The sequence below is a fragment of the Melospiza melodia genome, chromosome 24 (genome assembly GCF_035770615.1).
Source record: "Melospiza melodia melodia isolate bMelMel2 chromosome 24, bMelMel2.pri, whole genome shotgun sequence".
Taxonomy (NCBI): domain Eukaryota; kingdom Metazoa; phylum Chordata; class Aves; order Passeriformes; family Passerellidae; genus Melospiza; species Melospiza melodia.
This window is the reverse complement of record NC_086217.1, coordinates 6,515,812-6,522,781: the sequence shown is the minus strand read 5'-3', so window position 1 is coordinate 6,522,781 and position 6,970 is coordinate 6,515,812. Positions and strand designations below refer to the sequence as shown.

Genomic DNA, 6,970 nt, shown 5'->3' with positions numbered 1-6,970 from the left:
CACACTATGGCCAGTGGTTTTGTTCTTTGGGTATGTTCTTCTTTGGGTTTTGTTCTTCTTTGGGTTTTGTCTTCCTTGGGCAATTGCATTGCAGAAGACGTTTCCTTACTTCTCCTCTCTGGGACAAGGGAGAAGCAGGGGTCAGTGCTGGATTGAGGATCTGCAAACTTAGAGGCTGGCCATTGCTGTGGAGACTCCTGAAAAATCCAGCCTATGCTCTCTCCTGTCTCCAGCAGCTCCTTGTTATCTCCTGCCTAATGCTTCTCCCATTGTCCTTTCAGCACAGCTTCTTTCCCATGTGGGAGTCAAGAGAGGGTGATCCTTTTGCTTTTTCTTTTCCCACTCTTGTTTGTGATGCTGGCCCTCATAAACCCTAAACATTAATCTCTGAGAGAGTCATCAGAAGCTCCAGCACACTGCACTGTGAAGGACTGATAGTTTCTTGACAGAGATTATTTCAGTCACAAAGAGCACAGTTACCAGACACCAATAGTGTCCCTACATTGTGCCATCTCCCTCACCCTAGATTTCCTCAGCTGCTGCCACCAGCTGCTGCCAGTTTCTCTTGAGTTGGCAAACAGCTGAGCCTGCCTGGGGCTGCGTAAGGGAAGGACTGTCAGGATTGTCTCTTAGTGCCCAGCTCTCATACACCAGGTGGCTCCAACACACCTCTTCAGGACATTGACAGAGAGAACACTCAGCTTCAGATGATTTTCCCAGAAACCTCAAATGCCATGGGGCTCTGTGTATACACTGAGTCAAACAGATTAATGAGAACTGAGGACTATGAAGTTAATTTAGAAATCCTTTCAGCAATATCAGCTCATGAAGTTTCCCCCCACTGAAGCTTTCACAGACAGTCATGCCATCCCCATTTTGCAGAAGTCACGCACACTAGTGAGGATCAATGAGCCCTACTGCTCATGAGACACCTGGAGAGCTTTTGATGACTTGTCCAAAAGCACTGTCACAAAGGACACCAATGGGGAATGCCTGGCAAGTCACTGAAGAAGCTATTCTCTCATTGTGGGTGTGACTCTGTCTGTTTTGACCTATTATATCTTTCTTTAGATTTTTTTGTAAAATCACCTGCTTTTTCCTCCAGTTTTCTGCCTGTTTCTCTTGCATGCACCCTTTGTATCTCTCTCACTCTTATGGGTGTGGTTGGGACTAAAGGAGGAGGCCCCATGCCCTGGGATCAGCGACAGGTGTACACCCTCAGGCAGGACCTCCCCTGAGCACAGCTGGGCACTGCTGATGACACTGAGGGCTGGCCCTGCCCCACCAGCAAACTCACAGCTCACTCTGCCCTCACCTCCTGCACTCCCGGGCCACACAAAACTGCCCCTCAGCCTCCACAAGAGCCATTGCTGGAGGAGGGGACAAGGCCCAAAGGAGCTTTGGAGGAGGCTCATGGCAGGAGGATGAGCCCATCCTCCTTTCACGTATAATGCCAAAGCCCAAAATAGCCCTACTCTCCCAAGGCTCCTGTGCGGGGTCGTGCCTGTTTGTGGGGATGATCTGCTTCCACTAATAGCGCCTGAAGACATTCCTGGGCGGGTAGGTTGCCTTGTGTGTGGCACTGCAACGTGCTGCCCTGGAGGAGCTGGACACGTGTGCTGTGTCCCAAGGCAGCAGCTGCTATTCTTGCCCCAGAGAGACTCAGTGCAGCACAGCTCCATTGCCAGCTGAAAGGTTAAACACCAGAATGGGGCCTGAGCGTGCTCTCCCTGCTCAGAGCCCGAATCCAGAGTGTTCCCCTTTGGAGCCCATGCAAAGGCCCTGTGCCATGGCCATCCCCTGCTGGGATGTGCTGTTCCATGGGCAGCACAGCAGCTGCCCTGGTACTTCCAACAGCTAGCATTTCACAGCTGCCATGCTGGAGTTCCTGGGTGAGGATGAAGGCTGAGGCAGGGCCTGCTCTGAGGTTCAGCTGCTATCCATGTCCCTTTGCTCAAGCTGTGCTTTCCCAGCCCTCATGTAGGGCTGTACTCCAGAGTACGGCCTGGAGTGTCCTGGGAGTATCAGGGCTGCAGGAGAAGCCCTGGCCGGGCTAGTGCCTCTGACATGATGGTTATGGAGACTCAGCCCTGCCTGCACCTTGACTCCCTTGGCCCTCTGGAGAGCTCAGGAAAGCCGTGTCCCAGCCAGGGACAGTGACCACGGGCAATCAAAGGACACTGAGCCCAGGACATCAGCTGGGATGGTGGCTGTGCCATTCCCCTCAGGCCTTGGCTGTTGTTCTGACAGCATAGGTGGCATCAGCTTTCTCCTCAGCTTGGGCCTTGTCACTTGACACAAAGTTCCTTTAGGATCCTTGGCAGGAAGCCAACAGCATTATTCCTGGTGAGAGGAGCAGGGGGTGCCAGTCCCAGGGCCCCATCAGGCTCCTGTCAGTCACAGGGAGCTCCTGGGCAGCAGCTGACCAGGCCTGTGCTCCAGCACCCAGTGCCAGGGGATGGCAGCCTGGAGCCATGGAGGGGACCCTGCTCTGGGCCCTGCTCCACTGCAGACCAGCAGGGAGATATCCCTGAAACCTGGGTGCTTCAGACCTCCTGAAACTGCCTGGCCCATCTCATTGAAACCTGGGTGCTTCAAACTTGCTGAAACTGCATGGCCCATCTTGTTGAAACCTGGGTGCTTTAAACCTCCTGAAACTGCCGGGTCCATCTTGTTGAAACCTAGATGCTGAAACTGCCTGGCCTACATGTTAGGAGCTAATCACAGCAGAGGGGTTAAAATCCAGCCAGGCGGGCCAGTTTCATGTGTTCCCCAAAGAACAGGTGGGATGGGCCAAAGAACAACTGGAAATGTTTGTGTCATCAATGCTGGAAGAAAAGACCTTGAGCTGACAGAGGCAGGTGCTGCTCAGGGCACAGGGCCTCATCTGCACTGGGTACTCTGCCCAGAATGGGAACCAGGGAGGTGCTTGGGAGTGTGTGGCTAACAAAAGGACAAGACACAGTGTCAGTGGCCCTTCCACCTCCACTGCACACCCTGTGGAGCAGCCTAAGGAGGACGACTGCAATATTCTCTTGGCAATTGTGATCTGGCCGGACCTTCATAGTGCAGGCACCAGGAGAGGCCTGGGGCTCTGAACACCCTCACTCCTCCTAGGATGAGGTCCAGCTGCCACACATAAGGACTACCTGGACTTTTAGGCTAGAAGAAGTGGCAGAAAAACCTCTTGGCAGCCTAAAGTGCAGATGAGCCATTCCCATGGCCTACCTCTATGGAACCGCAAAACAGAGAAATAATCCAGATATTCTTCCCTGTAAAGCAGATTTGAACATGGCACTGGGAAGCCAAGCAAAGGCCATCTGACCTTCACTGTTCAATAAAAAACAACATCAGAGCTACATTGCAAAGAAGAAATCCTCATCATCATCTTCTTTGTCTTTCTTTCCTGCCCTGAGGTTTCCTTCTGCCGAGGGGGCATATTCCCCTGGGACATGTCAGCAGGACCAGCTTCCCTGTGAAAGGGAAGAGGGTCAGTTTCTAACACACACTGCAAACCCAGGCTATTTCTCCCTCAGCTGGTAGAGCATCATGATAGGAAATGATCAGTGGGGCAGAACAGCAAGTGCTGAGGGCCTGGCATCTAGACTGAAATGGGTTTTCAGGGCAAAGGATGGACGTCCCAAGAGGTCAGTGCCAGTCTGAGGTGAGAGCACATTCAGTGGGCCCCATGATCATACCTGTAATGCAAATCAAACTGTGGGGCAACAGGGATTTTCCTCTTTGACACTAATTATTAATGAGGACATTCTCAAAGACTTCCCATGCAATCACTGCTGATTCCACCATGGCAGAATGTGCAGAAACCAGGTGAGGAAGGGCATGGAAGACACCCACCCGCAAAGATGCTGTTTCTGTCCCAAAGGGGACGGTTCCATCTGGGAGTCTCTGTTCAGTTGAGGCTGCAAGCACAGAGGTGCCCTTCAGTTCCAGTGCCCTCCAGTCATCTTCCTCTTGCTGACAGGGATGAAGTCTTTCCTTCTGCCCTGGCATGTGGCAGGGAGTTGCCCACAGCTGGAGGAGGGAGGGGCTTTGGAAAGCCAAGAACAGATAATTGCCCTATTTAGGTGGGTTGTGCTTCATGTCCTTGGCTTGGAGGATTCCTTGTCCTAGGAGGAGTCTGTGGCCAGAATGTGACTTTTCCATCATGATAGAGCTACTGAGATGGACACAGGCTGTCCCAGCATGAGTCTGCCAGAGACCTGGGTCTTCAGGGGAAAAAAACTCTGGCCTAAAATACCCAGAGCTACCATGGAAGGTAAAGAATACATGAGCATCCTGTGCTGTGATTTCTGTTGCCTTTTAAAGCAGGGGTATTTGGTGCCACACTTGGAAACCACATCATATATCTGCCACAGGAACTGCCCTTTTGACCACACTGTGACTATCATGACTCCCTGCCCTGAGTACCTCACATGGTTGTCACATTGCAGACTTTGTGAAGGTCCTGAGAGATTTTTGGGACAGGGATGTCCAAACACGTTGGCAGGGTGAAATGGCATCAGAATTAAAAGTAAGTCTGAGAAACTGGAGAAGTTGTCTCAGATCTTCAGAAGGAAATGCAATAAAGAGAAATAAAGTACTTTTGTGATGATTAGTTAAAAATATTTATGGGTTTTGAAATAGGAAGAAAAGGAAGTGGAGGTTATAACCCATCAAAAGTTAACTTTGAGGGGAAAAAAGTAGATTTTGATATTTTTGAAGATTTCTAGGGAACTTTTTGGTTTGTGTTTGCATGTTATTGTGGCAGACCTAGAACAATTCTGTGATAGGAAAGAATTCACTAGGTTGGGTTGGTAAATAAATGAATAAGAAAAACAGCATTTTTATTTCAGATAATACATTTTGAACAATATAAAATTATTAAAATATCAAGCATAAATTATAAATATCTTGAAAATATAATCTGCTGTACTTGGAAAATTATCATATTCCTCAGGATTCTAAACTCATATCACACTTATTGAATGTTTTATTTTGCAGGGATTTTTCAGGATTCTTAAAACTTGCTATAATTTTCAGTCTAAACTAATCATTTCAAACAAGGTTTGCTCTTCCTAAAGCCATCTTTAGATAGATTATTCTAGTCCTACATGTTCTCCTGGGAATTACAGCCCAGCTTTATTGAAGATCCATATTACATTATTTAGGACACATGTAGAACACCCATAAGAAACCAAAGTTTTACTATTCTTAATGTGTATCCTCTCAAAACTGAAAGCCAATTTGGAGAACCCTCTTCTTCCAATGTATATAATGAATCTGGTAATTACCAATCCAAAACATCTGCTATCAATACTGCAGACTTTTTCTGCACTTGAAAATGCCTTGTACAATTTGGGTTTAATGTTCTGATGTTCTTGTTTTATGAAGAAAATTGGTAAACATTTTTATATAATTGCAACATTCACTTAGAAGAAAAAAAGGCTAGTGCAAATCTAAGCAAATTTATTTCCATAATGTAGCCTCTCTCTGCTTCTCTTGCAAGTGCAGTCAACAGAGAAACAAGCCAATAAATCAAGCTAATTTTATTTCATATTGCTGTTCTCATTTCTTCTCTTTCCATGCCATTGTCCAGCTCCTTTTGCCTTTTCCTTCTCCTTCCATTGCCATCAGAGCCTGTTCACCTCACTCACCTGTTTGGTAACTGAAGATTTTCAGCTACTCTGGCATGCGATGGAAAGGGCATCCTGAATGTCACCTCCTCATTCAGAACCTGCTGCTCATGTTTCTCTGACATATGCTGTGAAGATGGGAGGAATTTGAGTAACCATAGAAATCTCACACACACAGAAAGTAGTTTATCATTAAGTCTAAAAATTCTGTGAGTCAACTGTCACTAATCTCTAGCTGGTTTTGCCCTCCCTCTTCGCTTTTCTTTGCAAGACTTACTTTTCCTCAGCTGGCAGACACTTAGATGTAACCAAGCAAAATAAAGACATTCCTAGGTTTAAAAGATACTGTTGAAACTTCAGAAGTTCCACATTTTTTCCCTGCTGTGAGGTCAGCTAATAACTGCATTAAGCATTGCAGAAATGAATCTCCAAAGGAAGGGGCAGGATCAGAAGAGCTCAAAGCCATCTCAGTCCATTCACAGCTACCCTGAGATCCAGGGATGTTCTAAGAAGTGCAGGCACAAAGCTCGGATCTCTTACATTCTGTTCTTGCAATGGCTAAGCCAGTAGCTGGCCCAAAGTACCTCACCAGGTTAGTTAATCTCTCCTTTGTTAGGTTCATCACTGTTTTTTTTTTTTGCTAGACATAATCCCCAACTCTTTCTATCCATCATTTTAGTATTGCTCATCTGGAATGATAGCTCAAGTCTCTGAAGGACTCATTTTAGCCAGGTAAAAAATTACCCAGATTAAATATGCCAAAACCAGAAAAAGTACTCAACATATTTAATTTTATTCAACCCAATACCTATCTTTCAATAGAAATTCAATGTAAAATTCATTCTTACCATCTCCAGGGTCCAGTGTTCGGCCACATCTTAGCAAAAGTGTCCCAGTGAGAAGCTTGCACCAGAGAATTAATGTTCTGGCATTTCTCCTTGTCTCATGCCAGCATTCCTGAGAGGTCTTACTTTACCCAGGGATGTTCAGTAAGAGGCTACACATTCCTTTTCAGTCATTAAGGATCCGCAGTCAAAAAGATCCCTCCTGGCATGTTTTAAAAATATTAACAGCATAGCTGAGAATAGCATTTGCAAGCTGCAAATCCCATTGCATTTGCAAGCTGCAATTCCCATTGGAAATTTTCCTTCTAGATTAATGTAAAACTAACACGAAGCAGTAAAAAGTATTGCACATATTCAATTTTTTAATAAGAAACCTGGGTGCTTAGCTTTGCATTTTGGATCAAGTCAGTATATGAGAAAATGTCTTTTCTTGCATGTTGATAATTTCATTCCTACAGCTAAAGGCTTCTCATTAGAAGATAAACTATTCTA

The 6,970-nt window shown here is 46.4% G+C and overlaps 1 long non-coding RNA gene across 1 annotated transcript; it reads right to left on the bottom strand.

Annotated features, from left to right (window-relative positions):
- Positions 1-5,449: 5,449 nt before the first annotated feature.
- Positions 5,450-6,970, bottom strand: LOC134428830 (uncharacterized). The gene is made up of 2 exons (XR_010030478.1): positions 6,482-6,970; positions 5,450-5,761 (listed from the first exon to the last, which is right to left on the bottom strand). It is a non-coding gene; the product is annotated as an uncharacterized LOC134428830 (long non-coding RNA).